The sequence below is a fragment of the Neolamprologus brichardi genome, chromosome 16 (genome assembly GCF_056152115.1).
Source record: "Neolamprologus brichardi isolate AB-2024 chromosome 16, ASM5615211v1, whole genome shotgun sequence".
NCBI classification, from domain to species: Eukaryota; Metazoa; Chordata; class Actinopteri; order Cichliformes; family Cichlidae; genus Neolamprologus; species Neolamprologus brichardi.
In genome coordinates this window covers 19457377-19476184 of record NC_142119.1, presented here as the reverse complement: position 1 = coordinate 19476184, position 18808 = coordinate 19457377, and the positions used below count along the sequence as shown (strand labels likewise).

Below are 18808 nucleotides of genomic sequence, written 5' to 3'. Positions count from 1 at the left end.
TTCGTTTACACCTTTATCTAAATCCTCTCCTTTGTGAGCTCCAGTGAGCCCGGCGGCCCGATGTATGAGACTGCACTGCAGAGGGTTTCTCCGGAATCTCCATGATTGAGCTCATGAGCAAACATATCGTGAGCCAAATACACAAAACAGGACCACTCATTCCCAAAAAAAGAAAAAAACTAAACAAAAAAGGCAGGCACTGAGGTTGCCTCTCACATTGCGACGAATATCTTTAGTTTAATTATTTATCTTTTGGCTTCCTGAATGTTTGAAGCCCTTTGTAATCTATATTCGAAGTCAATTACATCGTTTCCACAGCATGTGTTGAACTTCTCCCCTTAAAAGCGTTTGACTGACTCAGAGCTTTATTATACTGATGTATATTAGCCTTTCTCCACCGTGTATTTTTTCTAGATTAACTACTGCAACTGTCCGACAGAACCACAGACCAGGGGCGATCAATCTATGGTTGTAATATTAGAAGAGTGGGTTAAAATGAGGTCTGCGAACTTTATCAGATGGTCAGAAAAACCGTGTTATGTCGAAAAGCCAAAAAGAAAAAAGAAAACTGGCCTACCTTCAACTCGATTCCAAAAATGGTAAGACGCCGTTTGTCAGTCAGTGAGGAAGGCTTTGGACATCACAACTCCAGGTCAATGGAGAAAACAGGTTTCCATATAGTGTGTGCAAGCTCGTGATAGTCTGTGTTTCGGCGAGGTCACCCATTCAGCCGATCGTCCGGTTTAAATCCAAACAGAAGAATGGAGATTTTTGTCTCTGTCCTTTGGGGAAGAAGTGCGCCAAGTGCTCTCCTACGCAGATGTGACTTTGCGCGCTTGGAATAAAACGGATGATGGGTAGAAGAAGAAGAAAAAAAATACGATTTTACTACAGCAAATAAAACATAACATCAAAACGAGTTGGGGCTAAGCTGTCAAACGACTAACCCCTCCGAAAAAAATATCTGGCAGCTGACTTTTACGCAAATAGTGTTCGGTTAGCCTGCTAATCCTCTCCTGGGTGCTTGACCATCCTAGGCTCGCTGATTGGTGCGATCCCCACTCAGCCGCGGCGCGGTGGAGATGTGGAAAAGAAATGCATGGATATAATGGCCAGATCCGATGGGGGGGTTTCCTCCACAGCTCCTCTATAGTTGCAATGCACACGACGAGAGGAATCGCTCCCTGGTCCTAGTGCACCACACACCGTCCCTGCTGTCTCCAACACATGCTGCACCTGCACTCTGGCACCATCATCGCAACTGAACGGCAAAGTAGACGAGGGGATGGCGCGGGAGAGAAATTCCAGCAGACATCGATAACTCAATTCAAAGCGCCAAAGAAGACGTGCAAAAAAAACGCTCTTCACTTGTTGGAAGAGAGGAAAAGGTGGACAGGGTTAAGAAAGGGAAATACGGGGATGGGAGGTGCGGAAAAGGAGAGATCAACAGGGAAGAGAGTAGGGACTTAAAACCGCATGCTTCAGCCTCACGCTGGAGAGGAGCTTGAAATAAAGTGTGAGTTCAAAGTATTATGTTGTCCGTTCAAATGGAAATATGAATTACAAACAGCCTACTGTTTAATCTTGTTGTTACTTTGTTTTGCGGCTGCGATTAAAAGGAGTTATTCGGACACCTGTCGAATTTGAAACACCGACATCACAATCTCAGAGACATCAGGGAGCTTCTAGGCTACCCGCTGCCCTCTTTTATAACATCCTTATTTACAACTGTTTGAAGTCTGACTGAAATGAGAAAATATTTACCTCTTTATATTAGTGATTATGTAGCAGCTCCATTTTCTATATCTTTATTAGCTCTCCGGTTTCTGTTAAAAACCAAGAGGTAGGTGGAGGCTGAAGAAATACAGTTTGTTGGTTTTGCAGTAAAGTACCATCTTCAGCTTTTACATTCATGTTTTTTTTCTGTTGGACTTGTTTTCAGAAGCCTGTGAAATCTACACGAGGCAATAATGTTGTCATTGCGTCATGCAGTTCTAAGCAAAGACACACTGGTGAACAGCCAGACAACAATATACACAACAACAGAGGGAATGTTTCTAATTGAGTAATGAACTTTAGCTTGAAGATTAGTCCACTAAGCAAAACCCACACATTAATCAGAATCGTGTAAGCTTCACTGTGAAAGTCACTTAGAAGTTAGTTCATTCTTTGGCAACCATGCTACCAAGAAACTGCCAGCAAATAATAAGATTTCTCTAAGTTTGTTGGACTAAACTTGTTCTCAGGTCTGGATATATAGACTTTGCTTGATTGGCAACTCTCTGACTCATCTGTTAGTTTGTTACACCCATTTTGTCAGGACAAATTACACCTTTTCAGCATCTTATCGGTACCTGGACTGTAGTTATGCCACACACTACGTCTGCCCACATTTAACACCAGCATGTAATCCAGCAGAATACATGAAAACACCTGTGTGGGTGTACAAATCCAATAGAGAATGATTCAGTTCTTGTACTCATCTCCAATTTTGGGTTAGCATGAGCCATCAGTGGTGATGAGACACATCCTACTAATTCATGTAATAGCGGTCTGAAAAAGAAAAAAAAGTCTCAGCTCAGCTGAAATCTCACAGCCAAATGCACACTCAGTGGTGAATTATTGTCGAATTGTTTGCTCTGTGTGCAATATTTAACACTTTACCCGCTGTCTCCCTCGCACCATTCTGTGCCTGTGCCTTCTATTTTAAGCTGGTTTGACATTTTTGCTGGATAAAAATGGTCGTGGTATATTTTTTCTATGTATTTGTTTTTATGGTAAATGATTAATCAGGGAGTTCAGATCAGATCAAAGCCAGGATGAAACCAATACATACTAAATTGAGTAGCCCAACTATCACCATGAGTAATAATAATAATAATAATACATTTTATTTCAGGGCGCCTTTCAAAAACCCAAGGTCAGCTTACAAAAGAACAACATTAATAAACAAAGCAATAGTCATAAAATAAGTTAAAATTGCAAAGCAGAACTTGACAACAGGTAAAATCAGCACTAAAGCAAATAAGCCAGTTTGAACAGATGTGTTTTGAGCTGTGACTTAAATGTGGGAAGAGAGTCTACATTTCTTATGGCTGGAGGAAGAGAGCTCCAGAGCCGAGGAGCAGAGCGACTGAAGGCTCTGTTCCCCATAGTGGTAAGACATGCGGACGGAACAGTAAGATGAATAGCAGATGAGGATCGGAGAGGGCGGGAAACAGTGGTGATATGGAGCAGGTCACACAAATAGGAAGGAGCAGATTTATGGATACACTTGTACGTGAGAAGTAAGATTTTAAAGTTTATCCTGACTTCTATGGTCAACCAGTGAAGCTGCTGAAGAACTGGCGTAATATGAGCTCTTGACGGAGTGTGAGTTATGACCCGAGCTGTGGAATTTTGAAGAAGTTGGAGTTTATGAAGGGACCTTTTAGGGAGCCCAAATAAGAGGGAATTGCAGTAATCAATGCGGGACGTAATAAGACTATGGACAAGGATTGCAGCAGCATGGGGAGTAAGGAAGGGGTGGAGTAATAAGCTAAATTCAGACCTGTATTTTTTAATTAAGTGCCTTAAATGCACCGCTTCTATATCAATATTAGGCATCTGACTCAAAGGCCATGTTACTGGAGGCATATTTACTGATTTTTATTGAAACATTTGAAACCTTAAATTGCTTTTCTTAATAAGAGATTCAACATTTAAATGTAATAAGATTGCCCAAACAGCTGTCTTATATATGGTATATGGTGGAGCTCCAGTGCATGCCTTACTACAACTCAATCATTTATCCATCACAGGAAAATGTGAAATGAATAAAGCTCTAACCAGCTCACAAAAAAAAACAAATTTTCTTGAAAAACGCTCTATAGCATCTCTTCTTGGTCAAGTTTCGACAGTGCTGTAAGCCCCACAAACAAAATCCCATATACCATTCACCAACTTGTGTCAGCTAGGGAAGCAGCGATATGGGATCTACTATGGGCAGATGTAATTGTTTTAGAAAAGGCACGATCATCTATCATGTCAGACCCATCACCATAGTTTCTCACTTTAAACATTCATTTGTGCAGATCCGTAACAGCTGTTGGAAGTCATAAAACTCCATCTCCATCCACCCACCTGTAAGGATTGTCTTAACTCTTTGGTGAAATTCGGTTATGCATTTCATTTAGCATTTTTTCACTGCTGTATTGATTATGGTCGCATCATATGATGTAATCCAGGATTGCAGCTTATAAGAGTACAAGTGCTTTGTAGATTTAAAATGCCAGCTAAGGTATACTGTCCAGTTTGCTAAACAAAAACTTGTGTTTCATTTGTGTGTCTTTTATATTTCTCAACCACTTAACATAGCAACCCTGTTTAAATAGTGGTCATCTCAGTTGTAGGGACTACACAGCAATCTTCATAGTATACTGCCCTCAAGAAAACAAGAGCAACACTGAAGCTGAGGTTACAGAATAAAAGGAATGCTAAAGCAGCACGTGGGCATTTTTATGCACACAACAATTACCCTGCATGTGTTTGTGTCTTGTCCACCTTTCATTGTGAAATCCCAAAAGGAACTGTGGTGTCCATAAACGAGAGGAAGGAAGAGGGCTGTCTTGTATAACTGCACTGGCCCAGGGCTCAGGAAACTCGTCACAGACGTATCTGCCTCCGCAGTTTTCCTTTCAGAGTATGAGTAGGTACCTGACCATTATTCCGCCTGCAGAAAATATAGAGGCTGACTGATATGACATAAACCTTCCTCTTCATTCTCCATAAAAAAATAAAAAATATGCTCACTCACTCACTCACTCATGGCTAGTTCCTCCATATTCGGTAGATAAACGGTGCATAAGTGAAGCCATAGAAACTGCTTAGAGATCACAGGACTCCATCACAGCTTACTCCCACACTTCTTTTTTTTTCTTGCTGCTGCATTGTCCAGTCTCCTTCTGCTCAGTGGCACTGCACAGAGGCTACTTTGACTGGATGGGAACGGCTCCATATGGACTCTTTCACTAATTTAAAAAAATAAATAATCACCAACTTTGCTTTTAAATAGGCGATATCTTGAATTAACATCTTGTCCCACTTTCCTGAGCGGACAGAAATAGACGATGCATATGAATGCAGCCAGATAAAGAAACAATTAATTCTTTGGTCCAAATTGAAAATAAGAAGAAAATAATGTGTGTCCTAGTGGGCCACAGGAAACACAAGAACAGATGTAGCCATGGACTTTTAAAACACAGCAGTACTCCTGCAATGTGAGTTCACACACAGACAAATTGATCTTAATATTGAGGTCTTCTCTCCATTGGTTTCTACTTGAACATTTCTCAAAGTTTTAACGTAATAGGATGAAGCCGTTTCCCCCTTGCTGTGAGTTTGATTCAAAGTGCTTAAATCCACCAGTGAATCTTGCTTGTAGCACTGTGTGTATGAACCCCATATTGAATTCTTTTCTGTCCACTTACACATAGCGCTGTCATAGATTTGATAGCACACAAACATGGTGTAACCTTAGCCTCCAACAAATGAGTGATATCACAGTATCAGTCTAATATTCACTCTTCCTTTAGCTCTGTTTTGCTTTTCATCATCTCCTGGGAGCAATATTTGTCTCATTAGTTTATATATCTGTCCCTGTCTGGTCTGTGTGTTGTCCATCAGTTGTCGTTATTTCATCTCCCTCTATCTAAAGATACTTTAATTTCACCACCTACAGTGCTGTGGAAAAGTATTTGCTTCCTTCCTGATTTTGAGCTTTTTTGCATATTTGTCACTTACATGTTTCAGATCATGAAACTATTTTTTAACAGTTTATTTTTTATTAAAAAAGCAGCAGATCATGCCTCAATCTAAAGAAACTCAAGAACAACTGAGAAACAAAGTCATTGACATCTATCAGTCTGAAAAGTGATCGCTAAGCAATTTTCAAGGGTTTATTGGATCATGAACGCTGACCTTAACTCAGGCACGTGAACTACAGTGAGAGCCATAATCCACAAAAGCTGAAACAGTGGTGAACCTTCCAAGGAGGGGCAGCCTACAAAATTATTCCACCTTGATGACTCATCCAGGTTATTCCCAAAAGAACCCAGAACATCATCTAAAGAACTGCAGGCCTCACCTGCATCATTTAAGGTCACACAAACACAGCATTTCATAAAAAGGGTATACCAACAGCCAAACATGGTGGAGGTAGAATGAGCTGCTTTGATACTTCAGGAAGACTTGTCATTATTGATAAAATCATGAATTCTGTTGGAGAATGTTTTCCCTTCAGTTCATGTCCTGAAGCTCAACCACACTTATGTTATGTCAAAAAACATACCAGAAAATCTGCCTCTGCATGACTCCAGAAAGAAAAATACTAGTGGACTAGTCAAAATCTGGACTTATATCAGATTTAGGTGCTTTGGCATGAACTCAAACAAGCTGTTCATGCTTGAACATACTCCAGTGTGTCTGAATTAAAACAATTCTTCAAAGAACAGCGGGCCAAAATTTCTCAACAGTGATGTGAAAAGCACTTGATTGCAGTTCTTGCTGCCAAAGGTGGCACAACCAGTTATTAGGTTTAGGGAGCAATTGCTTTCCCACACACAGCCAAGTAGCTTTACATAACATTTTCCTTTAATAAATGCAATCACTCATTTAAAAACTGCATTTTGTATTTATGCATACTATCTTTATCTAATATTAAAGTCTGCTGGATGATTTGAAATGTCAGTGTGACAAATATGCAAAAAGACTAAGACATCAGGAAGACGCCATTTCTTTTTCCAACTGTTTAGGAATTTGCTGTCATAAAAGAGAAATAACGCTTCTTTATCTCCAAGAGACTATACTGGATGTCCCTTCACCTTCCACTTCTAAGGCTTCAATGAGAGATTTTTACAATTTGCTAGTTAGCTTGTGTCCATCGTCCATCATTTCTAATTCTTTCTGTGATATGCACACATGCTGAAAATGGACAGACGAACACACATGCACATACTCTGACAAACGCAATAGCACACACCCACAGACAAGCAGATGTTTCACAGAGCGCGCTGACTGATACATGCCCATTGCCTAATTGCAGGTTTATGAAATCTGCAGGTTGCGGGTGCCAAGCAGTTTCTAAACGGATGCCAAACGGTTGCTGTGACAGCAGGTCGTGACCTTCCTGTAATTGTAGAGATGATGCCATTTCCCCTGCTCATCTGGTATGCACATCTGTGCCAGCACAAAACCACTGACAGCCAGAGCACACAACTGAATTAAAACCAACACATCAGAATGAGAGTTGCTTTATTGTTACCAGTCCCTCAGAGGTTTACTTTTCAAAATGCCATTTCCTTTTTCAAATCCTTCCGTTAGAAGTGATTTAACCTCTTTATAACTGATACTGACGCTGCCAGCAGATTCGTGTGCGACCTTGGGAAAAGCAATTGCTCACACGTACAAGAAATCTAATAGTTCTAAAACTTTTGGACACCTTTTCTTGTCCTTGATTATGTCATCGTTTTGGCCAGTTCATGTGCTGAATGCTGTGAACAGCCTTTTTGATTAAATTGGCATCTTTCCGAATCACAGTGCCATTGCCTTTGAATTTGACGGTCCAGCATACGTGTTTGATCATAGCGTGTGAAAAGGCATCAACATCTAATTAACCTCACCAAGTGATGCACTTCCAGAGAAGTTAAAGGCTGGGTTTCGTTTTAAAATGCAGAGCAGGAGAGGAGGGGGTTAAAACAAAGTTGAAGAGTACAAGTGGTGGATTCAGAATAACTTCTCTGTCTGGGCTTTTATAAGAATGTACCACCCACTGCTGGATCATCATGATCTAAAACCACTCATCATCTAACAGCTATTGTTGCATTGTGGAGAGTTTTATTTCAGTCACAGAAAGTCTTGGACATCAACCTACATATTTGATGCTTTCATTTGTTTTTTAAAATACATATACAAAAAAAGAAGGACATTTCACCTTCTGATCCAAAATTCAAGCCTTTTGACGTCAGTCACACACTGACAATTTCTCCTCTAAAACAGCGAAAACTCCTTGTTTTGTGACATGACCTTGTCATTGCATCACTCTGAGTTTTTTTCCACTGCTGTGTTAAATAACTTTTTGCAAAAGGCTAGTTTATTATTCATAGCTTAGGTTGTTTTGGGTTTTTATTCGCATTTTGAGTAGTGCTGAATATTTCAACTGGGAACTACATTTTCTCCTTTTGCAACTTGCCAACAAACCATTGACTAAATTATCACAAAAACTTAAAAAAGTTTAAAGCTGAATCTCATGAAAACACTGAGAAAAGGAGGAGAAGGAGAACTTAGTGAGTGATACTCTGAACTTCTGCTAGTAATGTGCATTTGGGAATGTTTGGCGTGGTCCTATGTATGTCACTGGTACTGTGGGTGTATAGCTATTTGAAAATGTCTGTACATCCACAAATTCATTTAGAGAAACAAGGCTGCAGTTGTCAAAAGAAAATAATCTAAATCCAGACCCAAAAAGCAGTCTGTGTGGTAACAGGTGTGAGTAAACCATTGACCATGCCTAGGATGATAAGCATCTGAAAGCAAATACTACAAATAAAGTATGAAATTAAAAAAGCAAAACAAAAAAGGGAAAAATCATAGCAATAGAAAAACAGCTGCAGTGAAGACAAACATCAAAACATGTGTGATGGGAAAACTTGAAAAAAATACACAAGTCCATAATTATTAGAAGTTAATATCTAAGAAGCTTAAAATACATGATGTTTTGCAGACTTGGTGCAGACCCGTTTGTATCTAGAGCATGAAGAATTTGACAGTACATGAATGTCATAAACGCGACTTTATACTCTGACTTTGACGAACATTTGATGTTATCTGTTTAAATAAATTTGTGAGTGTGCAGGCATTACTTTTTCCTCTCTTCCACGCTGAGACACGTGTCAACATCATTAGTCAGTCTCATTAAGATCTCCCATCTAATCTGAATTATACATCAAGCAGCCAATCAAGAGCTTGCATCTGGAGCCGTCATGGGAGCGTTCCTGATGATTCCCAGTCGAGGTTTTTCCTTTTAATCAGAAGACTGGAGCAGGATCACTGTTTTCCATCTAAAAAGGAATACATGGTAAGGTGCAGCAAAATAGAAAGATAGTAAGAGATGCAAAGAAAAGAATAGAGGGCGGGAGAGTGGGAAGTCTCAGATGTGCAGGAGTGGAGAGATTTACATTTAATAACCACGCGCTGTGAATTTGTGCAAAGATGCTTCCAAAGGGAAAAAAACATGCTTACACTGTGTATAAATATATGTAAGTATGCCTTTTTTCACAAAAATGTAGATGAATTCATATCAAACTTTCAAAACCTAAAAGCCTAAACAATTTCAGTGCTATGTTTCACTGCCATTATGCCATGACGCTGTAGTACCAGGTATGAAGCAACACTCCTGCCCACACCCATCGGTGATTTGGAGCACAGCGGTGTTTTGTCCTTGTTTCATCTTATCCGGCTATTAGTAATTTTTGTCATTTTTGACATGTAATTTTATACAGCATCAGCAGCTGCTTCACTTACACCTCTGCTGTTACGCCTCTGTGTAGCTGTCACTGCAGTCGACAGTTTGCATTAGCAGTTTTCCTGAACTCCAGTGTTAGAAAAATCAAGTCTGGGCAAAGTCGTTCTCCTCACTTTTACCACAGAGCAGGAGGCATAGCACATGACACCCACTCGCCCACTTGAATTCACAGCACAATTACCTGCTTTATTCTCACATGGCCTGAACAGAACTTTGTCACGGAACCTGGTGGTGAGAATTTCCAAACAAAACACACAAGCTAGCTCAGTTATGAAGCTCACATGGTGGACTGCAAACACAATGCTACCCTTATATGTGTTCTACAGAATTCAAACTCAGGGGGGGCAATAACTATTTCTGTCACATGAACTCATCTGTGGGTCAAAGTTTAAATGACTGCCTAAGTTATTTTTTGCCAGCTGGTCGGTGGACTGATATCACAAAACTAGAAAAAGTCAACTCAAAGGTACACAAGCACCTTCTACAAATGGGGTTTTGAAGAGGGTAGTGACAGGATGCCACCACATATATAACCTGGGGTGGCTGTAGCTCAGGCAGTAGAGCAGGTCATCTACTGATCGGGAGGTTGGTGGTTCGATTCCTGGCTTCCCCTAGTCTGCGTGCCAAATATCCTTGGGCTCACACATGCATCCATCGGAGTGTGTGAATGTTACATAGAAAGCACCTAGAAAAAGTGCTTTCTATGTGAATGGGTGAATGCACAAGTTGTGTAAAGCACTTTGAGTGCTCAGAAGAGTAGAAAAGCGCTACTCTTCTGAAAAGAAAAGCACAATCATTTATTTATATATCATAAATGAGAACCAAATCCAAGAGTAAGGAACTTATTTAGATGTAAGATTTAAGCCCCCACTTACTTGTGATGTTCTCAAAGCTGGTGTTTGACAAGTAGCACTTCTTATATGACACTAAGTACAGCAGCTAAGTGCATTTGTAATCTAATGTCTTTTATTTTTCACTCTCTTAATACAAGGTTACTTAACAATATTTTAATCACATAACTCCTCTGCTGAACATCAAGTTTTTCTGAAAACAATTGTCCTCTCCCCGTCCCTCCCTGCGCCTCTAGTATTCATTAACATAGAAATTGACAAGCCACAATTGAGGCTCTAAAGTGAAGTGCAGACAGCAAGGTCAGCCAAGAATCAGCAATTAAGCAAGTTCTTAAAGTGTGGTGGATCTGCTTATTAGTAGTGCAGGCCTGGACTCATCCATATAGAACTGAAAATGGAAATATAACCCATCTCATTCCAAGAGACGCCCGCAGGACGTCAGCACTCAGCATGCAAAACAATTACAGACTATTACGTAGGGCATAGTGGGTTGAACATGGTCTCCTTGCCTCTAACTGCCTTTTACCTGTCTTTTGAGAGACACAACTTCTCCAAGCGTGCTTTTATAAATTATATAATGTCTAAATCTGTCTTTCAAAAGTTTTCATCCAGAGAAAGCAATCATAAGAGTAAGGGTCTGGTAAATGGTGCTGAAATTTCCTCGAGGAAATCTACAACCCTGAGACCCAGTCAGAACAAAGTCTCACTCCACATTTGCTCAATTACCTATCATTTCAAGCCCAATTTAGGCCAAATAAGATAAAGAGAGACAAAAGATACATTCTTCTGCTAACTTTGGATCTGCTATGGGTCTCACTTCCTACTGCTTTCTCACATTAAACAGCAATAAAAGCAAGTGTTGGAATGGTCTGAAAGATAAAAGGGGTGCTATTAAGTGCAGTAGAGATGATTTATTCATTGTTTTTAGTTCCATCATATCAGAAGCCCTACTGCATTAGGTAGAGGCTGACTAGATCCACACTTGATTTGTCTGGCAGAGATGTAGGCAGGAGAACTACAGTCACTCCTTTTCTTTCTGTGTATCTTTCCGTACTTAAGCACGCAGCCGTAGAATTTCCTACCATACTTCTTCTTAATTTAGATTTTAGGGCCAGGGGCTCTAACTTGGCTTGCTCTCCTGTTGAAATAAGACTGCTATTATTACCAGTTTAATCCACTCTGACCCCTGCGCACAGAAAGAAGGAACATGAAGACAGTGAATTATTTAGCTGTAATATGGTAATCGTGCAGAGAGCAAACACACTTTTCCTCCCTGATAATTTTAGACTTGTATCATTTCTATTTATGCTGTACTTCTACAAACAAAACAAAAAGGCAAGTGAAGCAGTTCATGAGTACTAAATCCACCTACTCCAATAGGTTAACAAGTTGTGTGTATCACACCAGTTTATAATTACACACATTCTTAAGAGGGGAAGTTTAAACCTTTACCACTTATTTTTTTCTAATTTGGGATTTAATTTTAGGTATTTTATCCCAGTAATCCTAAATTAAAATCCATATTTGACTCTTAGGCTTCACAATGATGTTCTTCTCATTCTAATAAAATCATTTATTTTTATTTTATTTTCATAAAAAAAAATCCCAGATGTTAATGTTACCAGAACCAGTTCTTAAGATATCTGTCAATGCCAAAATTCAGAAAACATGACAGAATTTTTTCTTTTTATTAAAATCCTTTTAACCCTTGGTACCAAGGCTTCTATTGGATGACTGAGGCAGGATAAACCTACAGGTGTTCTAGTCTATCCTTACATGCTGAACAAGAAGACGGACACCCGCAGGCACAAAACTACACATGGCACAGCAAAAACAACACACTGAAGATGATGACAAGCAACACTGCAGCGCAACTCACAACTCACACAATAAGGAATAGTCAGGCATCTTTATCGTGAAATACGCGTTACAGGTTTTTTTTTAAGAGCTGGCATTCGCATTGTAAGAGCAACCATGTTTTATACTGATGTAATGTAACTAACATTAACTAACATAACAACAGCATATCAAGCTTAAATGTAACTAACATACAACTTTGTAGTAATGTTACTAGGCTTCACTACCACCACTCTGCCACCACAGGTCACTGAGTACAAATGACTTTTTAATCAAGGAGTATGTTTAAGTATATGGGATTATGAATATTATTTGTATTAAATTGATTATTGAAAATCATGCATTTCTACTGTTATTGATACTGGCTACTACATCTCTATTGTCATACTTTCTGGGTCCTACTTGGTGCAACTTCTATGGTATACCTTGAGTTAGGCAGTTGGTGTTACATAGTATCTAGGAAGTAGCACTCAACCAATAATATCAACACCAATACTGATACTCATTTAGAGCGCCTTCCTAAGATAATGCAAGAATGCAGTTTAGAGATAATCTTGTCTTATTGTCATAACAAGTTATAGATTACTCATTTACACTCTGCTCACATCTGTTAAAATCAGCTGGATGTCGTGTTGAGCGTGTGTCAGCTTTTTTTTTTTTTTTTTTACAGAGTTTCACTAGCTGGGACCACATCCTGGCTATGACCACATGGGCAATGAGGGATGAGGAAGTGTGAACTGGTGCTGGTTTGGGGAAGGCCTCGAAGGGGACTGGCGATGGCTTCCCTGGCCGGGCAGATCCCCATGACTGAAAGAAAAGAAGAGAGGAGAAGAGAAGAGAGGGGAAAATTGGGGGGGGGCATTAAAATGAGAAAAGCAGGTATTGGAGAAGGGGGGCTTTTATAGCCTGAGGCCGGAGGGGGCGTGAAGGAGGAGTAGTCCCGCTCCTGAAATTCAGATGATGTCTCCACAATATTAATGTGATGTAGCGAGTAATATAACAAACTGCATTACTTTTAAGAAGGCTGTTCTGTGTAATATGTGTAATAATGACTTTTTTGAGTAACAGGTCCAACACTGATCACAAGAAAGAGGGTAAATACATCATCAAACATGTACAAACATTTGACACACAGCCTGCAATTAATTAGCATGAATGTAATTTTTTTGCTCCTGTTTAGCATCGCTGGTTATTCTCAAAACGAAGCCAAAGAGAATCAATAAGAAATCGAATCAATAAGTGATATCGATAATGATTCTCCTCCTCTATCAGTGCTGATGTGGCAACACCTCATTCAGGAGAATAACGTAGCAGTGAGCATAAATAGAAGTGGCTGCGTGATGACATTACCGGCGGTGCATAAAGCAACAAATGCGATGGTTACACTGAGACCTTTAGCCATACTCATTAAAATCTTTATTTCTCACTCTTAAACCCCAATACTGACAAAAGGAAATCAGAATCTTGACTGTGTTCATTCATGTGAAACAAATTGTCATGTGGAAAACATTTACAAGCAATTTATTCATGCATGTAGAGCTTTAGTTTATCTTGGGTTCATGGGTCAAAAAGATAAACCAAACTGCATTATCCATGCACTGAAAACATGTGATTTCTACAATTTCTCTAACAGAACAGAACAAGGTTGCTGAAATCTCTTTTTGTCACTGCTCTGCAACTTTGTAATCTCTTTTCATGAGTTGTTCTTGCCCCGTTTCACTATAATTAAAAAAGTTACGAATGTGGCTGAGACACCCAAACAGCCATATTTGGTCATTCAGCGTGTATGTGACCACTCCAATCAAGATTTGAACCAGACAAACGGCAATCAGGCTCCAACTCTTATCGTGAGAAATTTCTTCATCACACCATTATTAGATTTCAACATTATTGTTTTTTAAGAACATCAAATCGTGGAATTTATCTAAAATAGCCCTTTCCCTGCCATCAATAAAAGGCAGCCCTGTGTCTAATTACTGTGGAAATAGGCTTATCTTCCATCTCTCTTTAATATAAACAGGCAAAAACATTGAAGGGCACTGAGGCTGTGTCACTGAAGGGAAATGAGAGCATCTGCATTGTGGCATGGCAAAAAGAAAACCATCAGCCAACCATAAAAAACACACACAGAGGACAATTGCAAACAAAACAACAAAACGAAGCACGGTGTGGTAGCGGAAGACAGCAAGTTACTGAAGGTCACAAAACAGACGGAGTGAGAAAAGGACAGAAGAGCACTGTTAGCCTGGAGTGACAAAAAGAGGAGTGTTAAATATTTGCCACTTCATCATTCTGCTCTGAATGATTTTGCATGAATTTGTGTGATGATTCATGATATGCCGTGATTGATTTGCTCTGCAGCAAAATGTTTGTAATTAGTATTAAAAGTGAAAAAAAAACCCATAAAAATCTTGTGGGAAAAATATCTATAAAAAGCAGCCACGTGAATGACTTTCTTTTAAAGTTCAGGCTTGCTTCACTCTTTCTTTTCAAGTTATTTTGGATTATCCTACATTATCAGCATGACTGCATTTATGGCAATGACACACATGCCATTCATCGGTCACCATACAACAATTCGGCCATAACCGCCTTACATCTGGTCAGTTGTGCTGCATTTGCTGTGTTTGTATGGTGGGTTAGAAAGCAGGAGTGGGTGTGTCGTTAGTAGTAAGCTGATCTGGAGTGAGGGAGCAGGAGTATCCCCTGGCTCGCTCATGTCTGACAGCTGGAAGATTAGTATGAAGGATGTTCTTCATTTGTTAAGTGCTGATAATAATCCTGTCTGTCCAGGTTATGAAGTGACACTCAGTCTTTATGCAGCATGGACAGCATCTCTAAGATCAACACTGGCGGAAATTAAAACCAGAACCTGCCTCCCTTATTCAGCCAACAGTTATTCATGTCTGCTTGAACTCTGCTACAGCTGAAGTGATGTGTTTTTCAAAGCACAGGAATACAATCACATTACACAAGGCTTCAAAGGGAGACAATATAACTATTTAAATGTAAATAAAAAGCTCTTATTGCAATACGTTCAGCCATTTTTATCTAAAGCTTTACTTTGGATATAACTAATGCATAGCAGCTCATGATTGCTAATTTTAGCAGCTTTTAGATAAATGTAATTGTCTTTTTAAAATGATTGCTGAACATTTGGGGGTTTTTTCATGGCTCTGCTTACATGGAGCCTAATGTTCTGAGTATAATTGGTTTAAAAGCCCACACAAAATAGAAATGTTTCATATAAACAACTCAGTCAGGCCAGAATTGATTGGTTTCAGAGGGATGTTTTAAAACGTCTTCATCAACCATTCAGATATATAAAGTGAACAATGTAAATGACTTTCCTGATTACTTTATGACTGCACTGTGCATGCCATCTATCTTGATGTAAACATGTTAGGATGTGGTTTTTTCTTTTTTTAAAAGGCAGCTTCCGACGTTAACTGGGCACTGGGGAGAGTCTGTTTTTAATCTAAACTCTTAACCTGGACTAAAGCATTAAGGCCAACACAATAGCAGCAACTCCTGTGCAAAACAGATGATAGATCCATCAGGGTTTTATCAAACACATTCAAAAAACTGAAGTGTTTCAACATTTTTGTGTCACACTAACATGTAAAGACCATTAACATCTGAAGTACACAGTTAAATTGTGTATTCTACTCTGCACTATTAATCACAATGAATTTTTTAACCATTTTATGGTAACATTTAAGTTCTCAACAAGATTCACAAAAAGAGTTTGTGTTTAGTTGCAGTTATTGCCTTGCATGGTTCCTTAAACATTCAATGTGCATCGAAACATTGCACAAATTATGGCTGTGCCATATAACACCGGTATATTCTTTATGTGAAAAAAAAGAATATCACAATTATTGCTATTTCAATATCATGCACTTACATCCCCCAGCGAGACAAGCTAACACATGCCTGAGAGAACCACAAGGGCCTTGTCAGCCTTCGAATAAGCACTTTGCAAAATATGCAAGAAGCCTTTTCCTGCAAAAGGTGGAAGCCACTTGAGGCAAAAAACATGCTTTTAAATACAACCAGTATATGAAAGATGAGATAATAGCATAAACCAGAGGAGCAGTGTGCATCACGTGATAGAGCGGCTGTGTGTATTTGTAGCCTCGTTACCAAACCAGCATTTCATCTCCGAGAAAGTTATCCCACAGAGAAGTAAAGCAAATGTGTAAGTTCATCTCTGAATGTTTGTAAAGCATTCCTGGGTTAAGCTTAACAACGATATATGGAGCGACTGCCTCTTCTCCCTCCCTCTCCTGTTGCTGCTTCAATCGTGAAACTGATCAATGATCAGCTGATCGGTTTTTCTGTCGTGAGTCCGTCTCTCTTGTTTGTTTTTGGCCCACTTCGTGCCAGAAATAGGAAACCAGCGGCTGAGCAACAGCAGCACATTTAAGCTTGATATGCTGTTGTTAGAATTTATTTAATATTACTTTCTAGACCAGGATCTTTTTCTACGTAGCTGACGGCTGGTAACTGTGCAGGGGCGGATCTAGCAAAGTTTACCCAGGGGGGCCGATAGGGCATTAACAGGGAAAAGGGGGCACAAAGACATACTTTGCTTTCTTATTGTCATTTAAAATGTCGAGCTTTTAATAAATAATTATCCGAATCTTTCACCCAAAGTTTTAATCTGATGTAAAATGTATAGAAGTCCATTACTGTATATAGTAACTACTACCCTAGTAAGCTATAGTACTTTTTCCTTTGGGAAAGTACCATCTGTGCAGTCTGCAATTCTGTTGAAGAAAGATGTTGAATCTATTTAATTATTCTTGAAAAAATAATTGATTTCTGTGTATTTTTTTTTTCACACTGCATCAAATTATAGTTGATTATGTTGATTAAGCATCATCAGGGGGAGGGTGGGTGGTTCCCTATCTATTTTTTTTTTTTTGCTGGGAGTTTTAGAACCCTATTATTTAGGTTGCTTACTCTTTAAAATACCAGAATAGAGAGGATGGTGCAGGTTTAAGTGTATTAGATTGATCAGTATTGCTGAAGTATGAAATATTTGGGTGCTGTGTGTTTTTTGCATACAGGTATAACAGAATAGCTTTAGTGTTTTGTTTTTTAACTTGAGTATGAACTTATACAAAAACAGCAAGATATTAAAAAAAACTGTTTTATTGATTAAAAAATACACTATATCGGATTCATATCGGTATCGGCAGATATCCAAATTTATGGTATCGGTATCGGACATAAAAAAGTGGTATTGCCATCTCTACTTCATATGACAGGAAGATCAGCCGGTGGTTGGAAATAACTGATGTGTTTACTGATTGTTAAGGAGGGCTTTGAGCAGTTGTTTTAAAAGTGCAATCTAAGGCACAAAATCCGTGTTCGAAAATATTTTTAGTTCAGTTTTGTTATGCAGCAGCATTGTGCAGCGTTTGTTATTATGAAAAAAAATGTTAAGTACTTTTTAGTTTTAATTAAAATTTCCAGGTAAAACAGTACCTAGGCTACGTCTGTGCTTACATCTGACTTACACTGTATCACTGGAAAAAAAATACTGTGTTTCTACTATAGCACTATAATGCTCAGCTGCTGGTAATTTGTTTCAAACACTTTAAATGAGGTAGCCTGTCATCAAGGACAGTAGCTCATTAGGAAAGAAGGATGGAAAATGCTTTTCATTTACTGACACTTTTTAAATGCTGCTGCCTGCAAACTACAAGCATCATCAGAATTATTATTGCAGTTTTTTTTTATATTGGTATGTCATTTAAAGCCTATTACCTATCCCGTGGTCAAACCTTTCGACACCTCTTATGAGCTGCTCAGGTTTTCATTGAATTTGACTGTGTAAGTGTTAGTGAAGTTATAATGTTAGACTTTAACTTGCCATGAGCCAGAACTCATGCACAAAAATGCACAAAAAGGCAAAACAGACTTAATCTTCACCCACAGTTTATACTGACACTCATGTTTGTTGACATTAATAGCTTTGTACAAACAAATGGTTAACCAGAGATCATCAGAAAACAATATATCAATATAGCTGCTTCCTTTGTTCATGTTCATGCTTGAGTCTGTGATCTAGGATTAGGTAATCTAAGGCTTTGCTTTAGAGAAAAAAGAGCCATTGAAAATGTCACAGTGAGCTGAACGTGTGAAAACCTGAACTGAGAAAACCAAATTTCCTGGTGCATTATGACATCTATAAAGAGAGATCTGACATTGTTGCAAAAACATTAAAAATGCACCAACCTAATTTGCCACTGGTGACAGACAGATAACCCCTCCTGCGTCAGTGGCCTGTAATTTTATCAACTAAGTGCAGAGAATTCATTACTGACAACAAAGACAAACTGTCAGTTCCCCCGTGTCACGTAAAGGGTCTGTGTTGTCCTTGTGAAATGTGAGGCATTTCACTTTTTAAGGCTTTAAGAAATGTTTAAACTGAGCATTATCAGATCTTCTAAAAAAGGCTACTGGCTAGAGAAATCCTACAATACTACCATAAAATCGACAACTAATTGGTTTAAATCTTATAAGTAAA

General features: G+C 38.9%; 1 protein-coding gene across 3 annotated transcripts in view; it reads right to left on the bottom strand.

The window, feature by feature from the left end:
* The window catches only part of il1rapl1a (interleukin 1 receptor accessory protein-like 1a), a 163573-nt gene extending 162247 nt beyond the window's left edge, over positions 1-1326 (bottom strand). For all 3 annotated transcript variants that reach the window (XM_087829948.1, XM_087829945.1, XM_087829947.1), the window contains exon 1: positions 578-1326. The gene's annotated coding sequence lies outside the window, so the exon portion shown is untranslated. The remainder of the gene's footprint in view (positions 1-577) is intronic.
* Positions 1327-18808: the final 17482 nt, after the last annotated feature.